This window comes from Paramormyrops kingsleyae, chromosome 17 (assembly GCF_048594095.1).
Source record: "Paramormyrops kingsleyae isolate MSU_618 chromosome 17, PKINGS_0.4, whole genome shotgun sequence".
Taxonomy (NCBI): domain Eukaryota; kingdom Metazoa; phylum Chordata; class Actinopteri; order Osteoglossiformes; family Mormyridae; genus Paramormyrops; species Paramormyrops kingsleyae.
In genome coordinates this window covers 2893906-2917473 of record NC_132813.1, presented here as the reverse complement: position 1 = coordinate 2917473, position 23568 = coordinate 2893906, and the positions used below count along the sequence as shown (strand labels likewise).

At 48.6% G+C, this 23568-nt stretch overlaps 2 long non-coding RNA genes across 4 annotated transcripts; both read left to right on the top strand.

Annotated features, from left to right (window-relative positions):
- On the top strand, positions 1–2043 carry LOC111833795 (uncharacterized). Its single transcript, XR_002835843.1, has 3 exons — positions 1–224; positions 1451–1524; positions 1877–2043. It is a non-coding gene; the product is annotated as an uncharacterized lncRNA (long non-coding RNA).
- Positions 2044–2192: 149 nt separating this feature from the next.
- LOC111833793 (uncharacterized) lies at positions 2193–21458 on the top strand. Of its 3 annotated transcripts, none has more exons than XR_002835839.2 (3): positions 2193–2307; positions 10878–11048; positions 13646–21458. It is a non-coding gene; the product is annotated as an uncharacterized lncRNA (long non-coding RNA). The 3 variants fall into 3 exon arrangements; XR_002835838.2 differs by lacking the exon at positions 2193–2307 and adding an exon at positions 2328–3715; XR_002835840.2 differs by lacking the exon at positions 2193–2307 and adding an exon at positions 7731–7848.
- Positions 21459–23568: the final 2110 nt, after the last annotated feature.

The following is a 23568-nucleotide window of genomic DNA, read 5'->3' as shown; positions in this document are numbered from 1 at the left end:
GCATATTTATATATATTTGTGTGTTTACACGCTCGCCAGAGCCGCTGGACCGGGCACACGTGGATCTCCTGCCGGGATCCTGGTGTTCTTCTCCCTAATTTGCTCGTCACAGGTGCTGATTCCAGGCTTCACCCACTCCGGGCCTCCGTCACTCGTTCCCGGGGACGGATGAGTGTGCCGGAGCCTCCCACACGCCGCGCCAGGAGGCCATCTCCACAAACGTTGTGAGAGAGACAGCTCATCTCCCCACTTTTTTTTTTTTGACTCTGGATTTTTTTGGATTTGTTTCTATTACTGTTATCTTGACATCTCAGAGCCGATGCCTTAACCGTCTCCACTTTACCCGTGTTTTACATAAAATGTGCTGCTCACACAGAGAGTTACGTGCACGTTTACCATGTTTATTACAGATTAGGAGATTAGCCTGTATTTATGCTGCTTGATGCAGCGTTCAGTCTGCATGCCCTGTGTGTGACTATCAGGACGAGGCAGTTTAGCTGCAGCTGTCTGTCATCAGCCCCTTTGTTTCCCACCTGCTTTTCTTCAGAATTCAGACCGGAAGGCTCTTTGTCATTAAAGGCTGTTTTCTCCTCTCCTCCTCTTCCTCTCCCTTGTCCTCTCCAATTTAATCCTCCCCTCTCCCCCTCTCTCTTCTCCTACCCTCCCTTCTCCTACTCTCCTTTCATCCCTTCTCCTTCTCTCCTGTCCTCCCATCCTCTCCTCCCTTCCCCTCCTTTCCTCTTTTCTCTTCTCCACCTTTCATCTCCTCTCTTCTCATGCCTTTTTGTCTCTTCTCCTCCCCACTCATCTCCATTTCTCCTCTTGCATAACCTCCTCCCTTCCCCTCTCCTCCCTTCTCCCCCTCTCCTCTCCCTCCTCCCTTCTCCTCCTCCCCCCTTTCTCCTGCTCTCCACTCCACCCTTCTCTTTTCTCTCCTTTCTTCCCCTACCATCTCCTCTCCTCCCTTCTCCTCTCCTCTCTTCCCATCTCCGCCTCTCCTCTCCTCCATTCTACTCCTCTCCTGTACTCTCCTCTCCTTCCCTGCCCTCCTCTCTACTCCCCACTCATCTTCTTTCCTCCCCTCCCCTCCCATAACCTCCTCTCTTCCCCTCTTCTCCCTTCACCCCTTCTCCTCTTCTCCCTCCTCCAGATCTTCTTTCCTCTCCTTCGTTCTCCTCCTCTTCAGCTCCTCTACTTCCTGCATGACTCTCTCACCCTAATGTGACACATATCTGTTACCTATCTGTTATCTATAATAAATCTGTTGCATCTGATTCGTCGAGCCTCAGGGGTAATAGCACAGAATATACCTGTCGATATGTCCACTTGATACATAACGTCCATCGGTTATTCGTAAGAAGCTAAATGAATCAGAATTTAAACAGTGTGGCTCTGGTATTGACAGTAGCGTTACCACGGTAACACCCCTCAATGTGGTCTTCACATTCAGTGCTTCTGTGACACAGGACCGAAGTAAAAGGTTCGATTTGTTGATCTCCTGATGGGGGCACACTGACCTTGGCGGTGAGTAAACATAGGGATGGAACCTGGGGGCGTCCCACGCACGCCTGCACAGGGACCATGTGCTTACTCTGCCTTTACAATCGCTTTTTCAGTCTCTTCCTGCTTTTGTCCAAATGGACTTAATGCAGCCCAAACGGCTGTCTTTGCATCACTCATGCTGGGGGGAGGGGGATGGGGGGGGGGGGGGTCACATAAGCAGGAGCCCTGCCTTGAGGGCGCAGTGCTTCCTGGGATACTGAACTAGCAAACTGTTCGCTCACGCCTGCTCCTCCACCACCTCCCCACAAGGTCTCCTTGAGGGAGAACCTCCCATAGCCCCTAACCTCCCATCTCCATCCCTCCCCTTTAACAGTGCTTATCTGGGGGGCACGACGATATTAACAAGGAGCTTTAATATCAATAAAGTAGACCGACGGAGCCCAGGTTTGTCACTGCTGTCGCTGGCTGCCCCCCCACCCCCTCCAGGGCCCCCCAAGGCTCTGTAAGGCCTGGCATTATCATGACAACAGCTGTTGCCTCCAAAAGAATCGTAATTACGTGTAAGTGCTTTCTGCCTCTCATCAATAGCGGTAATTACAGGAGACGCAGGAGCGATGCCATGGAAATTGTCATCTGAACATATTTCCTTTGTCATGTGCAGAGCCGTCGTTACCTCCTCCAGAAGCGCCCGAAGAAATGTCAGAAAGGAGAAATGCCTCTGAATGAAGTGGAGTTACAGCTCGGGGCCTGGGTTCAAATTCCCTCTGGACCCCATGCAGAGACGTGGGATTTTAAGATGCCAAAGTAGGTGAAACCAGCTGCATTGTCTTTATCATCTTTTGAACGTAACGCGACGTTTCTCTGAGGATGTGATTCCGGCGTCATCCAACAGGGGGCCCACTCATCTATTTGGGGCTACTTGGGAGAGTGTCACCTGGGTGCTGACCAATGCACAAGGCACAGCTGAGGTCCGTGAGGCTGTTAAAAGGTCTTCTCTGGTGTGACCGTGTTTCACGCTGTACTACAGTACTGTCCACATATCCAAATGAAACGTGAACATCCAGAGTTTTAGAGTTATAATCCCATTTGGCTCTATTAACATCATTAATGCTCTTGTTCAGATGTTCAATACTGGGATTAGTCATTTAAATAACCCAGAAGGTGTTACCTAACAGGCTGATTTTCCTCTACACTGCTTAAAAGGTCACTTAAATGCTACGAGAAAGTTTCTCCCATGAATGTCCTAATTCTTAATTTCTTAACCGGTTTCGTAACCTATGGTTACACATCGATGAGCTGTATACTCTCCCCCATGGCAGCGTCTGGCCCTCTACGTATGTGAAAGACTGTCACACATGCAGATTACGGCACCGGATTTTTTAGTGCGCGTGTGTGTTTGTGAGATAAGGCATGTGTGTGCCATGTCGGTCTGTGTGTGTGTGTGTCCGCTCTCCCTCACAGGAGAGCCGGGAGCCAGAGTACACTGTTATACCCAAAGCCTGAGAGAGGCCCAGCAAGTCAGTTTCTTCAAGAGTTATGCTCTAATGTGGCAGAGGGGGCCTCTCGCTTTTGACTTAGCGAGGAATTATAGAGCACAGACCTGTAAAACATCTTGTACCCTCATCTCTCCCATTATGTGAAATACAATAATCTACAGAATTACTACGGCATTCTCAGGGAATGTGAATTCATACATTTCTGCTTGTATCATCTATCTGGTGAAGGAAACCATTTCTGTAGATTTAGCATCTACAAAACGAGAAAAAAGTGGAATGCTTTAGAATACGAATAATAACTAGGGGACTTGGTGTTGGGCGAACCTCTGATGCCGTTCAGAAAGCATGAGATCTGGACCATCAGAATACACAGGTCATGATATCTGCGGTCTGGGTCATGCAGCCTATTCTAGGGTTTTACAGACAGAGAGAGAGGGAGAGTTTGGAGTTTGGAACAATTTATTTCTACTATTCTCTGCATTTAAGAATAATTATAAAGACATCAAAACTGTAGAGTAACATACATGAAATTATGCACTGATCAAAAAAGTGTTAAACAAAATAATTCACTTGGACCCTTGAGCAAGGCTTCACCCCAGTTCTTCCAGGGACTGGCTGACCCTACTGTCCCCTCTACACCGGTTTCATGCGGTGGCCTCCTGGGATGCTGTGACAGCTGTCCTGAAGTACATCCCACATATACCGAGCTCACTGAGGTGGGTGACCGCCTCCAAATCCGTTTCTTCTGCGTTTGGGTCAGGTGACCAGGTCGTATGATGTGACACTCTATCATGTTCCTTTGAAGGCAGCCTGACGTGTCCATACTTTTGACTGGGGTGGGAGGTGTGGGGGGGGGTAATAACGCCACACCCTGGACAGGGCAAGTTGTATGTCTGATTTTTTGTGGATGTGTGAGTTTCCACAATCTTCCACCTCAAACCCAGACTGCATCAAGAAAAATCCTGCGACGGGCCAGATTAATCCCCCTGCCCGACTTTTAATCAGCCCGGGCATCTGGCAGGACGCTGGGAATGATCATCTATCTACCCCGGGCTGATAAGCCTGTCCGGCGCGGCTCGATCATAAACAGTCGCTCGCCTTCAATGTGCAGATATGCATCTGAGCCTGACGTCCCAGAGAACCTGGCCCATACACTAGTGGCCAAAATTGTGGAAACATTTCCAATTTTTAGATAAGTAACTGTTGCTCCAGTTACTTATTTAACCATCCATTGTATGATGCTTGTAGCACGTTTTGATTGTTTATGTACATTATCGCCAGTATTTGTGCAGTAATAATTAAAGCAAAATTCCAAAAATGTATCCACAATTTTCACCACTAGTACAGATGCTCTGGACTGCAGTGACGTTCCCCTTTTAAGTCTGTGTGTGATCTCTGGGGGATCTGGCAGATCTGCTGATCCCCGACGTGGGGAAGGGCCCCTGAAGGGCGGGAGAGTGTGACCTCTCGAAGGCATTTGGGTCCTCGCAGTGAGTCTCCTGGATTGTGTTCAGTGGTCACACCCTCCACCCAGCCATCACCTGACCTGGAGGAGCAGAGAGGGTGGACATCTTCCCATGATGTCACCTGAGTTGTTGACCCCTGCCCCCTTCCCAGTGGGCTGCTGAGTAGTGTGGGGCGGTGCCTTAATAGCCAATCAGCACGCATTGTGCAGCAGGGAGGTAGGTGGGTGAGAGGTAGCTTTCCCATGAGTGGGGAGCTAATGCAGACGCTGTCAGCTGCATCTGATGGGCGGAGCTGAACGGGGCGAATCCCAGCCTGCTCCCGGGGGCCACCAATCGTTCAGAACCCGCTCTGTAGGATGAACCTCTCCCTTTAAAGCACCCAACAATCTTACACTTAGAAAAAAACAAGCCTCATAAAAAGTAAAAAAAAAAACAGTTAAGCCACTCAATTAGCACAGCGCCAGATTCCTCGTTTATGGCACCAGTGTCAAACTCAAAAGAAAAAAAAAATCTGGCTCCCGCTGGTTCCTGTGATGCCGACTCGGTCCGGTTCAGTAATAATGTGGAGTCCAGACGGGCCGGCACACCTGAACAGCCTGCGGTGCGTTTGGGCACGAGCCGGCACATCAAAGCTGCGGATGGCTGCCTTTGTTCCCGGCACAATTTCCCGTCCACAAACGCGGGAAATGAGCATTACGGCATTCATCTGAAACCCATCTCCCCACGTCCCCGACCCGAGCAGAACACGACCTGGCTTCATCACAGACATCACACGCAAGAACCGTGTTTCTTCCCCCTGCAAATGTACCCTAAAACAATACAATCATTCTGGCTTTGAAAATCACTCTGAATACGCCTTTTATTTCTCACTGTCTGTCCTCTCTCTTTGTGAAGTTCAGGACGAATACCCCCAGAAAAGGGCTTTGTGTTTGGGAAAATTTGTTTCCGGATCTAAGAGCGATTGGTTGTTTAGGCTCTCGTGTGTGGTTACGCCCTCTTACCGAGACAATAAGGCATTTCGGGAGTCTCAGACATATATAGCCCCATTGCGCCAGCATACACTTCAACAAGTGTCATGCATTTCTTTGATTTCCCTACATCAGAGACTTCTTCAGACTCGTGAGGGAGGATGTCAGAGGAAACCTGAAGGCAGGAGTTATGAGCTGGTTTGATCACGTGACCCAGATTAGTGCATTCCCAAGCAGCCGATTGGCCAGGGTGCTGTCATTCCAGCTTGAGGCCTTGGGTTTCTAGGGGCTCTCCCACTCTGTCGTGGCTCTGAGGACTGGATGACGATCACACAGGGGTTATGTGATGGAAACACACAGACAGTCATTTACCGTAAAAATATGCATAGACATATATGCGAACGTATTTTCAGACAGTGACTTAAAGGGGTCACGTGACTGTCATTGTCGTCGCAGTATGTGACCCTTAGAAGCATTGTCACACCTAGAAGCATCTTTAGAACACATTAGCAGGAATGTCCCTTCTTTTCAATGTCTGGAGAAGGGGGGCTGGTGGGAGGGGGCGCAGAGAAAGTCATGGACAGTTTTACTTTCTACTTTGTGTCCTTCGTTTCTAAATATTTTCCTGAACTATTGCATCACTTCCTGTTGAGGGATTGCGCCTCAGCCGCTCGTGAATTGTAACGCTTGCAGGCAGGAGCAGCGCGGAGCTCTGAGACGGCACCGTCGCACCTGCAGCCCACAGGAGCGGCGACGGCAATTCACAGAGCATACGGCGGAGAGCCCCCGGGGGGGGGGGCGCCTTGGCGCGGCGGGCTGGGATCAGAGAGATGGTGGCGACAGGGAAAAACACAACACAACAGACAAATATTTTAGCTAGCGGCCTCCCAGAGCTGCATTTCGAGTGCGATGTGTGCTTACGTGTGGCGGTAAAGCTCGGGGGGGGGGGGGGGGTGGGCTGTCTCGTTTTAATGCAGCCTAATTAAGAAGCCAGAGAAATAAATTAAAAAGGGGACAGAGAAAAAGGCAGGGCAGCACTCGCCTGGAGGGGCTGGGGGGGCATTAGGGTTGAGCTTCATCTCCCCGGGGGGCTGTGACCATGTGACCTTCAGACCATGTGACCTTCAGACCGTGTGACCTTCCCTCATTTGCTTGGCAGGAGGATTTTCTAGGATAACCTGCAATGTTGTAGTTATTCCATAGACACTTTTATCCAAAGGGGTGAATCATTTTTGGGAATGCATAGTTAGCCACATCCTGGGGGTTAAGGGTCTTGCTCGGTGCTCTGCTGACCCTGGGATTTGAACTAATAACCTGCCGATCACAGGCGCAGCATCCTAACCCAGAGAGTCCATGGGCACATGGGCCTTTGTGAGCTCAAGGTACAACAGCAAATCCCACCTGCCAAGGAGACATATGGACCCATTTGCCATACGGTTCTTTTCAAACTTTTTTCCTTTGTGCTTTTATCGCTCACTTGCAGTATCTCCTTATTTCCTCCCTGCTCTGAATAGCCTCTGCAGTGTGTTAACTGTGTTTGTAATTAAGTTTGGTGTATTTCCGTGCATTCCCTGTATCCCCACGGTTGTTGTATGTCTCCATGGCTACACGTTGCCACGGTTGTTTCACGTCCCCCTGGTCCCTTTAACATTTACTGGGCCATAAAAGCAATAGAAACACTGATTGTTATATGGAAGCTCGCTAACAGTGCCCTAGCATTCCTCTGGTGGGGGGGGTCTTGTTAGTGTAATGGACACTGTGACTAATCCTCATCTTAATGTGGGTCTGGAGTGGACTGAGTCTTAGTCTGAGCCTGAGCTGCTGTCACATGCCGGCACCTTTCGTAATGACTTTAATTAGAATTATAGTGCATCCTTACTGCGTGAAGCACCCTGCCCCCCCTCCCCCAGAACCTCTGGCTGACCCCAAATGGCACTGCCCCCAGCCCCCCCCCCCCCCACTGATTCTACTACAGTGACGAAGGGCAATGGACCCCTGTGATGTTATGAGTTGGGTGCTCTGTTCTTTAACAGCGCCTCCATTTATAAGTGGCTGGGAGAAGGACTGACTTACTGAAGATGCTGAGAGGGTGTGCCTTTGATCAGTAGGTCACTGGTTCAGATCCCAGGGTCAGCAGAGGGATTTAAACCCTTAACCTCCAGTTGATCCAGGTACCGTTCAGCCCTGCTTTCTCAAAAATGTCTGCAGTTTTGGATAAAAGTTATCATAAAAATGTAAAATGATGTGTTTGTCACAGTATGGAGCGCATATACAGGTGCAGGTCGAGGCACCGTCCTAAACAGGGATCTGCTGGGGGCGAGGGGGGGGGGGACGGACACTGCTCGTCTGCTTCAGCTGCGTCAGAGTACAGCAAAGGAGAGACCTGATGAAAGTCAATGATGTCATCTCTGCAAAGTAAGTCAAAGTACAGTAAGTCAGACTGGACTTGGGGGGTGGGGGGTGCTATTTGAGGGGCTTCCTGATAAATTTTTCAGCAAACCCAGTGAATATCCAGCTGTATTAACTCACCAAATGAGAGAGAAATCAGGGGTTAAGGGCCTCAATCGATGACTGAACAGTGACATCATTCTCCTGACCCTGGGACTTGAAGCAGCAACCATCTAATTAACAAGGACAGCATCCTAACCCCCTGAGCCACACACCATCCAGCACGTCCCTGGGAGAAGAAACGTCACTGTGTGCAAAAAAGATCCTCTGAGCAAAGACTGTAAGGCAGCACAAATTCTATTATATTTCCCGACCATAAGATGTCAACCAATGAGAGGGAGCCGGCTCGTCTCTCTCAGCACGCCGGGTGTGGAGATGAGGGATCGATTGATGATTGTAGGTGACGTGGAAGTAATCAAGGTGCCAGCGCTGATCCTGGGGACATCAAAGTCTGTGTGGCCGACTCCAGGGTGTGGGGAGGGGGCTGTGAGCACCGGCTCTGTCCGGAGGATCCTAGCGGTAATGAAGATTACGGATCGAAGCAGACGGATTTCCGGCCAAGGACAATTCCGAACCTGTTTCTCTGAGGGGGTGGAAGGCGTCAATTCAATTTAAATGATTACATATTTATAGCGCCTTTCCCGGCCTGGTTATTGTCCTAATTTGTCTTAATTAGGTGTGGCGCAGTCAATTTCATTGTAACATGTCACATAAGAGGCGGACTTAATGATGATACTTATTCCAGCTTTCAAAATCCAATCAAATAATATATTTTCAATAAGGGCATTCAATTAAAAAGAGGAGGCACGGATGATCTGGGCAAATATGAAAGCGACCCTTTCCTGTGGTTCTCAACCAACTGAAACGTTATAGATTTAAAAATGAGGCTTCGGGTGTGAAAGTGAGACGGAGGACTTCGGGCGGGGTTAGTGAGAACTGCTGAAAAGTGTGGTGTGGCTGCAAATCCGATCAGAAAGACATTAGTGTCCTGTTAGCGTCGGTGACAAAGAGCCCTACTGGGGCTCGCTCGACTTCCAGACAGAAATCAGATTCCCGTACAGGAACTCCAGGCAGCGTTGGCTTGATAAAACGTATATGTTTCGGTAACAGAAATAAATATATCGACTTGGGGTTTAAGTTTAAAAGTTTCCTGACAACAGCAACACAAGACAAACTTAATAACTGCTAACACAGGGCTTTATATAACGCAGCATCTGCCGAATCGGGTTTCCACGCAACCTGAGCGGGTCGATAGCGTGTTGTCTGAAGTCGGGCATGCGGTGTGCTGCATCGCACACGCAACACAGGCAAGGGAAAGAGATCTGCAGGTCGGGAAAGGAACAGATGACAGGGAAACGCCTGTAACGTCCTGCTCTCTGCAGGGCACGCAACTGAAAGAGGGGGAGATTAACTTGTGCATCATTCGGCGGAGATAAGCGATATTCTGTGTGCATTTAGAATCCCGCTGCATGGCGTCAAAGGGCTGCTTCATCACGTTCATCAAAGGACAGAGGGAGCCCATCTTTCAAGGCAACCACACTGGCTGCCTGTCCATTAGACCCCAACAACAGCACGAGCTTTGCGAGCCATATTGTAAAAGGTCATGGGAGTTTCTACGTATATTTTCAAAGAAGCTCCTTTCACAAAAGCTGGGGCTTCTGGGAACGACATAGTCAAGGATTTTCTCTCACAAATAATACAGCATTTATTTATTTACCAGACGCTTTTATTCAAAGTGATGTACAATTGAGAAAGCAGGGTTAGGAAGTCCTGGGAGCAGTTGGAGGTTAAAGGCCTTGCTCAGGGCCTCAATGGTGACATCACTCTGCTGACTATGGGCTTTGAACCAATGACCGTCGATTATGGGCACAGAGGCCCTGACCTGCGCGGCCACTCACCAGCCTCCAGCAGGGAGAGACCCATGTGTCACTCATGATGTCACCTGTGTGACTCTGCCGTACCTACTGTATGAGATTTGCTTCGCCTGCATGTAAAATGAATGTATATTTTGCAAATGTAGAATTATTTTTGTTGAACTAAGAAATGGTTAATATTTAATTGCATTGTTTCTAATACGAACTCTATATTCAATTTCAAATCCATTAAAATTTTAATTCTGATTTTTTTTATATTAAATGCTAATTCGCAGCCTTACTTAAATTAATTCCAACTTGTAAGCCACACAGACTCATTTTGAATTCAGTTAAAAAATGTAGACATACAGCTAGAGTGAACATAACACACAAAGGGTATAGATATTGGGGGTCCTGGGGGGCCCGGTAGTTAACTCTCGCCGTATATGGAAAGGGGCCCAGGGCCCCTGGTGCTCAGTGTGCTCTCTGTATGCTGGGGGCCCTTGTTGGAGGCCCTTGTTAACTTGCTATGTTTATGTTGGGAGACCCTAGGGCCCTGGGGGTCACCGCTGAGGGCCTTGATGGTCAACAGCCCTGGGGGCCCCTGATGGTTAATTTGCCCTATAGATGCCAAAGGGCGATAGGGCCCTAGCTGTCATCTCTAGCTCTATATGCAGAGGTCCTGCATGGTCATCTTCAGTTGCATATGAAGTTCGTAGTGTTTAGCTTGCACTATGAATGCTGTGACTTGCAGCCACTAGTGCGTCGAGACCCCATCCAGCCCAGGGTCCATAATCCAGCCATGGTTGTCAGGTCTGGCCCCTTCTTGGGAGCGGGGGTCCCGGCCCCGGCCCGTTTCTGAGCCGGTGATTTTCCGGAAAGCAGTATGAGGTGCAGCGTTTCGTGCCCAAACGGTGTGGAGTGGAGTCACGTTCAACATTAATGTCGCTCTGTGGGAGACCCTTCTCCAGGTGCTAATTACTGCTCCGAACAGCATTAGCCACTAGCCGCTAAAACCACAAAGGTCTTCATATGAAATGCCTTTATATTACTGGAATTAAGCCCTAAAAATGATCATTCACATAATCACATGTGTTAGGAATGTCGTGGTGCTGGCCCTGATGCTTTGCGTTTCTTCTGAAGGATGAAGCTGACAGTGAAGATGACTGGTCCTCTGGGCTCCACCAGTCGATGTCCTCTTACTGAGTCACCCCCTCCTATGGATCACAGTTCTGGGAGAAAAAGCCCCCCCTCGCTGCATTATAACAGAGTGTGCCAAGTACCTTTCTGCGGGAAATTCATGAGGAGCTTGAGGTGAGCTGCGCTAGATCCTGAACAGATGGGCGTATTCACATTCAGATCTGACAGGAGTCGCTGGAGGAGTCGCTGGAGGAGTCAGTGAGTGAGGTAATGGGGCAACGAGGGCGGGCGCAGAACACCAAGGAGAGGAGCGTCATTTTGCCAAAATGTGTCTGCGTTAATATACGAGTGGCCCAGCCCTGCTGCCTGTGAAGGACAGAGCAAGACAATGTCTCTGCCTTCTCCACAAAGTACATGTGCAGCTCTCCCAGATATCAGGATCCTCCCTAACCCTCTTCCATGCTGCGGAAGGCTGGGATGAACAGAACATTCTGGAATTGATGCATTAATACAGTCAACCTGAATTCTCAAATAAGCCAAGAGTTTGTTCCATTGGTAAAAATAATAATCCTAAGTGTCGGACAGGACAATAGGGGTAGATTTAGTACCGCTGGCTCTATATAATGGAGTCTCTCGCCCACACACCCACCCAAAATAAAGATCTAAGAAAGCATCTATCACTGGATGACAGCTATACGCCAAACCACAGAGGAAACGCAGAAGGCGCGACACCTCTGCTGGCCGGCTTGCACCTGTCACCGAGTAATGTTCGGTCAGAGCTTCTCCCTCCGCCTCCTGCTTTCTGTCGCCGTGTTTCTCTTTGCCGAGCCCAAAGCCACGGGAAAAATTGCAAAGTTTCCAAGGTGGGGGGAGGGCAGTGGGGGGCCGGCTTGCAAATAAACAGCAGCAGCAGCAAGAACAGCAGCGCTGAGATCCTAACAGGGGCATTAAAGGGACGGCATCCGCAGTGGCAGCGGCCGCTCTTTATCTGATACCACGCGGAATAAATGATCCCATTGTGCTCGCCGCTGTCCGAGGCCGACTCCCGGTGAGGAGAGCCATTCTGTCGATTTTCCCAGAATGCCGCTCTGCGCGGTGAGATGCCGCTCTATTCGCCGAAGACGGGCTTCAAAGGCGAAATCTCCCACCTCTTTAAACAATGAGCATCTTGATATGCGCGCGATATTTCAGCGCCTCGAAAATAACCCCCGGGGGGGGGGGGGGGGGGGTGGATGTGTTCGGGGGGCTCGCATGCATAGCTTTCCTCGCTAATGTTTCAATTCAGTCCGGCGGAGGCAGTTTGCATCCCATTACGAGCAGCGCCGGGCAGATGTGCCCATTACAGGACGCCTTTCCCCATGGCCCCATCTTATCATCATGCAGTAACGAGCGTTTGGGCAGCCAGGGAGCGAGCGGCTAAACTATTACCTCTCCAGACTAAAAACGGAATATAATGGTGAAGGGGAGGAGGGGGGTGAGACTCACCTCCCCATGAATGGAATTAATTCCAGTTATTCAAAATGCGATATACATACATCAGTCGAGATGCTCCCCTGATGATGGGACCCATTCGCGGAGCGGTGAGTGTAGTTGTGGTGAGTGTAGTTGTGGTGAGTGTAGTTGTGGTGAGTGTAGTTGACTTTGGTTTCATATGTTAATGCCACCATGTGTGAGGCAGGTTCCCCAGGGGCCTGTATCGTGAATCTGGGATTTCTTGCTTAGCCCAGTAACTTGTCGGATTTAAGGTAGTCTGCGCTAAATGAAAGTGATGTAAGTCCATTTAAATTAAGGTACCTTAAGGCCCTGTCTGAGCCCAACGGGTGAGTTTACAATCCAGTGTCAGGGTCAGTCCCTGTCCTATGTCTGTTCCCTGTCCCTGACTCGTGTCCTTAGTACCTAATGTGTTCCCTACTTCCCTGGGTCACTGTGTGGCGAAATTGGGTAAGTGGGTGGCTTTGACCCAAACAAGAGACCAGCCTCACCCTATTTGACATTCTTGTGCCCTGGTTAGTTCCTGTGTTAGTTCCCGTGTATTTTGTGTTCTGCTCCTTGTTCGGTCCCTATAAGTCTTTTCAGTTGTATTTTTAGGGTTAGTTTTCTTTGTGGTCAGCTACGGTTAGTTCTTGTTTTTACCTACTTGTTTTCTCCCCTCGTGGTCTCTTTGTTTTCTGGTTTTCCCTTTCATTCTATTCTGCTTAATAAACCCAGTTTGTTGAGAGCTGCTGGGTGGATCGTTCCTCCTTCGTCATGCGCTACTATAACAGCCAGGGGGCAGGTGCTGAAATTGTGGAAAGTATGAAAAACATTGAGGAGATCGGGTGCTTGTTGGTTTCTGGGACAGGACACGGTAGAATGTGTTTTAATTAAACATCATTACGTCCTTGGAAAGAGGCCCAGAATCCAAGGTTACGTTTTCGCTCTTCAGACTCTTTGCCGGCAATCATTCATAAGGAAGTAGACACCAATCCAACGTCCCACGACATTCTGCAGATCCACACCGCCACAGGCTCAGCATGATGTCAGCATATTCGGACCCAAGACTCTGAGAGGGCAATCGGAGGTTCTTCAAAGGAGCCTATGACCTCATGTCCAATTGATACAAACCATATGTAATAACAATGCATTAAAGTATGATTCCAAGCTGGAACATGGGCAAGATTCCATATAGAATCTATGGCACTCTTTGGGATTGCCTATGATGAACAATTCATTGGATATTGCTCTGTTGCAAAGCAGTCTGGTTAAGTTGCCTCACAAAGTCTTCCTTGCAGGTGTGCACAGTTTTTGGGATGCGGAGGAATGGCAGAGAACATGAACGAGGAGACGCCAAATGCAGATCATTCCCCCAGATGATGGTGATTCATTCTGCAATCAGAGGAAAGAAGAGAGAGAGGCATGATCAGAGCTAAGTGAATCACCACACTCACACGCGCTGGTCACACACCTTGTCGTGTTACGCAGAACGCAACAAGGCCGGGGAAATCTGACTGTAATGGGAGAAGCAGCAGGCGGATCTAATCAAGGAACTGTGCAACTGTGGGAATTTGAGAAGGGAGATCTCAGCCGTGGGGCTGCACAAGGAAGTGAAACAGTGAGGTGCAGCCAGGTGAAGCTTTTGGGTTAGTTTGCAGCACCCTCACACACTCACCATGAAGGTCACTGTGAAGATCAGCGTGAAGATCTGTGTGAATATCACCATAAATATCAGTGCAAAGATTAGTGTGAAGGCCACCGCAAAGATCATCGTGAAGATCAGCGCGAAGGTCTCCATGAAGATCAATGTGAAGGTCATTGTGAAGGTCATTGTAAAGATTGCCATGAAGATCAACGTGAAGATCACAGTGAAGGTCACTACAAAGATCAGTGTGAATATCTCCATGCAGATCAGTGTCAAGATCACCTGTAAACGTCCTGTTCCTCACATGAGACACCTCGCACTTTCTCCTCCTGTCTCTCTAACTAGCCCATCCGCCCCAATTGTGGTTCCCCCTTTGCCCTCCACCTGTCATTTTCTCCATACTCCACAGGCTGTTCCATCCTTCTTCCCCTCTCCTCCTCCTTCTCCTCTTACCTCGTTTAGATCTCCGTCTTGATTTCCCTCTTGTGTGATGAGACGGCTTGTCATTTAAGTGAATGCCCCACCCCCCCCCATGGCTGCAGGGGTGCTGCATCAGATGCAGGGTGCTTCAGTGCGTGTGATGTGAGTGCGAGGAGGAACATGCCTGTTTTGGTGCCCCCTAATTACAAGATTTCACTATTAACGGGGCGAGGAGCTTCACTTTCCCGTTTCAATCCCCAATGTGAGGAGTAGCAGTGTTTACCACACATTTGCATGGGGCCCCTGAGTTTGGGGGCCCCTGTTGGCCACAAACAGGAAGGGTGGAGGATGTTCAAAGTGGTTTTTTGAGTTGGGCCCTAAAAACAACAAGCCCACCCCTGATTCTGAGGCAGGTCAGCAACCTCACATGGGATACCCTGTGACCCATTTGACTGTGAACCCTTCCTCGGACCCTCGAGCTCCTGTAGCGCATTAAAGCGAATGATCAGTGATGCAAATCCCGCAAGGATGTCTGGGCAGAGTGAGAACGCCAGACTGAGCAGCCGTAAAGCTGCAGAAATCAAAATTTATGGCTCCGTCTCCTGGAGGACCTTCAGCTTTTATGTCCGATCCTGCTGCCAGATTTTGTATTCGTTTCCTTTTTTTTTAAAAAAAAAAAAAGAAAGACAATCAGTGTTATAAAAACCATGATAGCAATAATAAAAACACTGATTTAAAACGGTTTTCTCCAGAGAACGCTGATGCTTCAGTATCAGCTGGGTCATTAAAAGAAACTCCCCTCTGAAAGTGCCACCGCAACCGTTTAAGAAGAGATTCACACTTAACTTGGAAAAGTACAGAACATATACAGAGATTCTAAATCTACCCTGATTCACCTCCCATGCCTCAATTAGCTGTGAGCTGACAGGTATGGACATGATATATATACTGTTTTACTACAACATTAGCAGAACAGTTAGCGGTCAAGGTGGGTGATTTTACAGCTCTTAGTTGTCTTATTTTATACTCCGTTGTGACTTGAGTTTGAGTAGCACCGAGATGCATGATATTTCTGATTGCTTTCAGGTTTGTGAGCTGTTGTTTTTCAAATCTTTGATGTAATTAAGGTAATTAAGAAGCCCCCCCCCCCCCCACATCCTATCATGCTCAGAGGTCACCTATAACAACGTCACTGTTTTGGCCATAACTACAGTAGAACTCACACAGCATCATCAAATCTAACTAACGCCAGTCAGCATACGTAACTGATTTCTCTCAATAATTATTATCCGCGCGATATATTCTCCATGGTACAAGAGCCGCGTACCACACCACAAAGTGCTTTTTTACAGGTAAATATGTGCACAACCCTGACAAAGGCAGTGTGGTCAAGTTTGTAGTTCACTTCCACGTCAACACTCTGGTTCCTGTTCTATATTCTACAGTATAAGTGCGAATCGTGGACACAAATTGCTAACACATTCCTCTCAGCTGTGCCCTTTGATATACATCAGCTCTAAATCTTAGCGTCTGTCCCTCTCCGGGCCGCCGTCAGGCCCGAAGTCGATGAATTATTCCCTCTCGAGGCCCGGACCCAAAACAAAACATCAAAATACGGCGGGCGTGCAAAGGCAGCGCTCCCCAGCGCCGGCGAGCTGCCGATAGCATCCTAAACGCCCCGACGCAAGTGGCGTCCCAGAGAGGGGGAACGGGAAGCAGCTTCGGCCGAGTCCAGACCGGATATCGATGTGGAGATGAAGGTAATAAATGAGCCCACTGATTTTAACGCAGGGGACGGGCGGATGGGCGACGGAACTGGCCGCGATAAGAGTAAAAACGCAGGTCCCTGGCATAATTACACACCGCCTGCATGCACTTTCTGTCAAAACAAGGCAGTTTTTCATCTAGCCGGAGAACAGCCAGCACTGTTCAACCAGATATATAATACCTGCAAAAATAACAAGGCTATGATTTACTCAAAAAAAAAAAAAAAAAAAATACTAATGGGACTAAAATGCTATTTTTGCTCTAAATATGTGAATTAAAAAAATTGAAGCTACGACAAACAAGTCGCGGTGTTCTCTCCCGAGATGTGGACGTGCCGTATTTCCCATCATCCCATTGGAGCGTGCAGCCTTGGGCCGGCCACTCAGCCACGCCCTCGATGTCTTTCCTGTTCCTACCTCAGTATCACCTCAGGGTAGTCTGCGATTTACGGGGTCTTCAGCAGAGACATGAGATGTTTTTAGCATCGTCAATCCCAAATAGTAACCAGCCAATCAGCCAATCCGGACAGATGGATTTCACTCCAAACACCCAAACACCCCACAGGGTCGTCTGTTTTTTGTCCTTTGTGGGATCCCATCTCCAAGTCTCATGCAAAGTTCTTATGCTAAACATGCACAGATGTGATTCCCCCCAAAACTCCAAAACAGCTAAATGCTTGAACACAGCCCTTAATACCTCCCCTTCTGCAGTACATGGCCATTTCCACACACGTTATTTAATCACCTTATCAAGCAATAATCAGACTATTTTCATTCTTTCCCTGGCTGGTCGGATACCTACCTTGCATTTATCTACTCCTTTGCAATACACACAATATCTGCATTATACGTTTACATTGCGCAATATGCTTACACTGCATTGTGTTCATGTATTAATCGTCATATCGAAACACCTTAATTTGTATGTTTGTGTTTACTGCTTTCCGGGAAGATATGCAGAGTGAGATTTTCATTATATTGTGTAATCGACTGTTTACTGTGCATATGACAATAAACTCGCAGATCTTGAATCTAAGTAAATTTAGTTTCTCCTCTCCCAATAAATGGCTGCGGAATAAAGATGGATGAATATTTTTTCCCTCAGAAAAATGTGTGTTGCTTATAATGTGTGATTAAGTGCTTGAGAGAATGTGATATATTAGGTAACATTTGATTTATTGATTGATACAGGCCTTATCTCCGTGGAAATGCACAGAGCCGGCTCGATAGCGAATGAGGCCGAGTGTGCTGCACACGGAATAATGTGACGCGAGCGAGACGGTCGAGTCTGAGACGGCAGAGTGAATCGGTTTCTGGCACTTTCCATTCGCAGGAGGGAAGCTCAAACTTGAGTTTCCCATCCCGGAAGAAAAGTTTACGGCGACTTCGGGAGACGTTTATATCAGAGCACATACCTTGAAACATCGGCTCCCAGCCATTATCTCTCTTACCCTGAAGTATTTATTCAGACATGCAGCTTATTTCAGCTTATCAGACAGCGGACCTTCAGTCAGGTATGCTCCAGAATGGAAGCTTACGCCTAGCACGCTTACAGATAACAGAAGCCCCAAAGTTATGGAGCAGAACTGCTGCAGTTCAGTTCCAGTTCTTATCAAATTTCTTTCCACGCTTTTAATTAATTTTTAAATAAATGTCACCTCTTTTTTCCAAAACCTACCACATGAAATATGGAGCAGATTGAAGGATGTCTTCCCAACTCCTGGAGTTCCACAACTTTGCAAATCCCGAGACCACCCCTTAGAAATTGTCTTTCTTTGGTGTTTGATTCAAAGTCCTTGATGCTTCAGTGTCTTTCTTTGCCTTTGGAGGTGAGTGACACGCTCGAGGTGGGGGTGGCAGTGCTGGTGATCCCCCCCCAAAGGGGCAGATGGCTGTAGAAACACAAGCCTCTGTGTGTCAGACACCCTTGTCATCCTGTGTGATCTAAGCCATGTTTGAACCTCCTAATGATGCCTCCTGAAGCCATCACTCGTCGAGACGCCCGTCTCAGCCTGGGACTGGGTGGCTGCTTCACTCCTCGTCTATGTTGACGACATCATGAGGACGTTCTACCAGGATGCCACCGAGGACCCCCTGGCGACAGGGACCACCTTAGCGGCCCTGTGCTCCTCACACTTGCTCACAGTTTGATTCCACCCCTCCCATCCCCAGCCCAGTCCATGAAACTCCTACTGGGGCTAGCTTCTAGAACATTCTGCCACTGGTTTCTGTTCCCAGTGCCATTACCTTCAGATAGAAAATCTCGCACACATTCCCCAATTTGAATGGCTACCTTTTTTGTGGAACAACTCAAGCTAAGCCCCAACTCTTAGGAGGTACAACTGGAGGGTCTTCCTGGGATGGAAATTGGACCCTTCAGGGAATAAGCCCCTGTCCTTGACTCACCTACTTCCTGTGCAGGTGTCATGATTGACCTTTGACCTGACATAATCATCTCTTTGCCGTTAACACATATCGTTTGGGTCCTGGTTTCAGCAACCATGACTCATGGTTTTAATCAGCATACGTAATTGCATTCAATTTAAACCCAAATTGCAATTTTTATTCACGCCGTACGCCACGCTTTATTAATGAAGTGATTTCGGCTGGGACGTGCTTGAGGGCAGCTTTGGGGGGGTGTCATTCCCGATGTTTCTCACAGGGCATTCCGCCGCGCATTCCTCCCATTCTGATGACTCGGGGACCAGGGGGGTGGGGGGTTTCCCTTTCGTGGATGCTCGTCTCTTTGTGTCACAACTGGGGCGTGACCATTAGGCCAACAAACTGTGTCATGTGACGTTTACATATGAGGGCTGGGACGCCAGCTGACGCTGAGGGAGAGAGAGAGTGAGAAAGAGATTGTATATGGATTTATGCCTAAGTTTGTGTGCTTTTGTGGGACTGTGTATATCCAAGTGTGTGCGTATGTATGTGTATGTGTGTGTACCTGAGACATCGTTTATCCCATTTCTTAACCGAATTATGTAAGCAATATAAGAGATTTACTCCAAGCTGAGGTTTGGTCGTTAATGGGATCAAAATGAAATCACTCCCTCTGTCATCCTCTCACCTGTTAAGAGAGAGAGTGACTTTATTCCGATGGCTATAAAGGCTGGAGGATTTTATTAAAGCCCAGCTTCCTGCCGTTCGAACGTGGCTGTCAGGGGGCGGCAAGCCATTCACGTCATGGCGGGGACGCTAAGCGCCTAGGAAACGGAATCTTCTCACTCACACTTACGTGCGAGGAAAGTCACGCGCGTAAAGTACGCAATAAAGAAAGGTAATTTGTTTTCGATAGTTGTGAAGTGGCACAATCTCAAGAGTGTGAGAAAGTTCAGCTGTCATTTTCTTTAAGATGCAAAATTTATTTAAGAAATGTAGCGTTAACCGCAGCCACCTTGCGGCTGCTGTCACGGGAAGATCTACAATCACCAGCGGATCATGTGCGCGTCCTGAAAAGCGGCCCTCTACCTCTACTCAATGTCCGGCACACCCAAATTAGTGCAGCTGTCAAACCCCAAGCGCCAGCCAGGTGCGGCTGTTGCATAACTTGGATCTTTCTAGAAGAACGCCTCTGGTTCCCTTTCCCGAGAGCGGCGTCACTCTCGATATGCTATTTATGAGTGCTCTAATAAACCGCTATCTTTCAATACTTCCGTCACTAAATATTAACTGTCTCTTTGTATATTCCTGGAGCTCCAATTATGGGTTATGCTCCTCGAAAAGTCTGCTTCGAGGAAGAAAGGAAAGCGAAAAAATAATATGAGGGCGGAAAATCATTACTGCTGAATTGTTCTCATAAATCAGTACGGATAAAGAAGAAATGGGAAGGCGATGGGTGCTGGTGTCCGGGCTGACATCAGTGCAGGGATCACGTGGAGGATTCGGAAACGTGCATGAAAGTGCGGCCGAGGCCTTTAGCTGACGCTGGGGCCCGAGTGAAATGGACTGTAATCAGAACATAGCGAAAAGCGGAGCGGCAGGAATGGAAGAGCAGGGTCATCAGCATGTTATATTTCATTTATTGAGCAGATGCTTTTATCCAAAGCGGTGGACATTTTTGAGAAAACAGGGTCAGTCAGTCCCTGGAGCAATTAGGGGTTATGGGCCTCACTCGAGGGCCCAATGCTGACATCACTCTGCCCACTACAGGATTCAAACCAATGATCTTCCGATCAGCGGCACAGCTTCCTAACCCACTGAAGCATATTAACTTCGGTCTGTGGCGTGTTTCCTGGATGCCGCCCAGCACCTTCTCCTGCTGCGATGCCCCGTCCGACAGATGGAGAGCGTTTGATCAGGCATGATGGGTGAGGGATAGAGCTGCCCCGGGCCTGCCTGTCTGTCGCGTGATTGGTCAGGCACTCTCCCCCTTTGATTGTCCAGCCCACTATATTCATTGCAGTCCTTTATGTATTTACTTATTGTTCATATACACATTGCACTACGTGTATAATCCCTTGTGTCCAGCACTCCTGCTTCTCACTGTCCTGTCATTTGCACTGTAAGTCCTGTGAAAGCCAATCCCTGTCTCTCGCTGTCTGTACGCTGCACCGTGGTCCTGGGGGGACGTTATTTCAGGTCACTGTGTACCTGTATATGGATGGTGTGGCAATGAAGCCCATTTGGCTAGACTTGACTTTAAGCTGTCAGTCACGGGGGGTGTGAGCCTGGGGGGGTCGTGTCGCTACGGAGGCAGGTCTGAAGAAGGTGGGTCAGTTTAGTATTGGTGCACAGGTCCCTGCGTAAACTCTGCCACAACAAATGATGGTGATATCACATGCACAATACGTGCACAGGTAGAGACACACCTGTTCTATAACTGCTGCCAGGTATTATTTCATCTTAGTGGCTTGAGTAGCCAATCGCTGTGGATTACCCAACATGCCACCTGTGCGCTTGTACCTTCTGGGCCTCTGCCTCCCATGATTAGACAGCTTGATTACTAACCACGCGTCTTTGTTCGCTGTGCTACATGTTCTTGGGCTGTAAAGCTGCCCGCGGATACGAGGAATGCCGCAGGTGGTGATGATGGGGGTGTCGGCTACTCAACCATCAGCCATTATGCAAATGAGCGTTAATGGGGAAGGGCACGGTGTGGCATAATTACCCCAGAGCCATTATAATTGCAGCCCCTGGGGCAGTTAATATCTGTTCTCTGTACTTGTGACTGCTACTCCAGGGGGCAGTTAATATGGAGGAGATGCCAAGTCAAACAAAACCTATTCATGTCCGGGCAGAAAAAAGGCTGGGGTTTGTAATAAAACTGGTTTTGTCACACTTTCATTTTTAATTTCTCCTTTTGTCAATCAAGTGCTGAGCAGAATGAATGAGATGCCAGGATGGGGTTAGTGCTGCTGAACTTTTGAATGGGGAGGGGGGGGGGGTAACGTTGAAGCCGATGGGGAAAGTCACGCCACGGGATTGCAGATGGATTTATTTAACTCCCCCCCTCCGTAAATCTCACGCAAACCCAGAAGGTGAGCTGAGGAGCCAGAACTGATAGAAGGTTCCAGAAGAAGCTGTAAGGAAGCCTCCTTCAGTTCTATTAGGGACACTGAAGATACTTAAGCATAAAATGTTCATTAAATGTACTCCCAGGTGTACACACAGTACATGCCGTGTGAGAATGAGCCCCAACCCCACTGCGGTTTACTGTGAATTATCTCACCCATGACCCTCATTTTCCAGTCAGCATGCTTCCTTTTGGAGACACGCACACTGACGTGCGTAGGGGGGTTACCAGGGTAACCCCTTCTGCCATTAAAATCCCATTTTTATGCTGAATCCTCATCTCTGCCCCCCCCCCCCCCCAGTGTTACATCCTGAACTGTCCCCAAAGGTGCCCAAAGTCTCAAAGCTCGCCAGCTCAGCCTGGCACCCCGTCCGCATGTTTAACTGACACGTAAAAATGCACGACGCCGGTAACTTTATCTGCCGTACTTGCCGGCCCATGGGGCACCAGGTGTGTCCGCACCGTTGCCTCTGATGTAATTAACAAATTGGCGCGTTGAACCCTGACTGTCCCTGGGGTCAGCATGGTGAGCCCCCCTGTAAACTCGCTAAGCTTGAGATGGCAGACAGACGCCAGCATCCTCCGGAGCGTCCGTACATGGGAGCTATTGGGAAGATTCCACAGCCGGAAGGTTCCAGAAGGTTGCGGTGAAATTGAAGGGGTATTACTTTAATCCTGCCTTCCCTTTACTTTAACACACCAGTCACATCCATGTCACAATTGGCCATGACGCACCAGGATGTGGTTTAAAGGGGGCACTTAATTGTTTCTGCAAGCGTCAGTCGACTGGGGCTGAAGGGACGTGCGAGTGTCCGCATAATGAGAACAATGCTGGAGCCCAAATCGAGCCTCGTGTAATAAGAATTATGCTAATTTCCTTACAGACAGACTGATGTTTGGAAGAATAAAAAAAAATCCTGTTTTGACAATTTAATTACCTCTAAATGTGAAATAGCTGTAAGTCAGTCAGATAAGGGATGGGAAATAAGAGAGGAATGTACGAGAGGGAGAGACTGCAGGCTTTTGTTGTCGGAGACGAAGAATGGGAGGATTCCCTCGACGGAGTAACGGATCTGGAGAGGAGAGGAATGTTGGCGGTAATTGATGTGGCAGGTGACACACACAGTTGTCATGGCTAATTGGGAATGGTGCCCAATGAGCAGAAGCAGCTTCCACTTTACTGCGATTAAGACGCGTCTTAGGATAACGATTGATCTGGCACCGGGTTTAAACGGCCAAAGTTGTGCTGCCAGTGGAATTCACATTTTTCCCGTATCGCTTTCATTTTAAAAGTCCTATTTCTGCTTTTCTTTGCGGTTGTGCCTCATGGAAACAGGATGTTAACTTCGCAAGGAAAGTGGGTAATGAGATTCTCCACACAGCAGGTGGCACTGCAGCTGAGGAGCTGGACTCCCGCCAGAGATCCGGCACAGCTGTTGTACCTTTGAGTGACCTAGACTGAAATGAAAGCTGTGGGTCTTTCAGAGGAAACCCTGGGGTTTGAGTGTGATGGTGTGTTTGAGCTGTTTGGTGGCCCCCACCTCAAGTCCTTTGAAGGGCACACTTGCTTGTGGTTGTCCTGGCTTCCTGCTGACCCCCGTCCTCCAATTTAGGGGGTTTGAAGGGTGAGGCAATCACCACAGCGGTAACTCAGACGCCCGGCGGCGCTGGCCTCTGCCCGGCACAAAGAAAATCCCAGGAAAGGAGATTCCGCCTTGTCCTCTTCCGGCACTGTTCACAGCAGGCAGTTCGGAATGGAGGGTGAAAAGGCAGAGCACACGGTTTCAGGGAAAATCAGGCCTTTAATCTCCACTAAGCGGAGCGGCCTGTAGTGTGAATTTCCCAGAAGGCACCTCTGGCGCAGAGGGGCAGGTG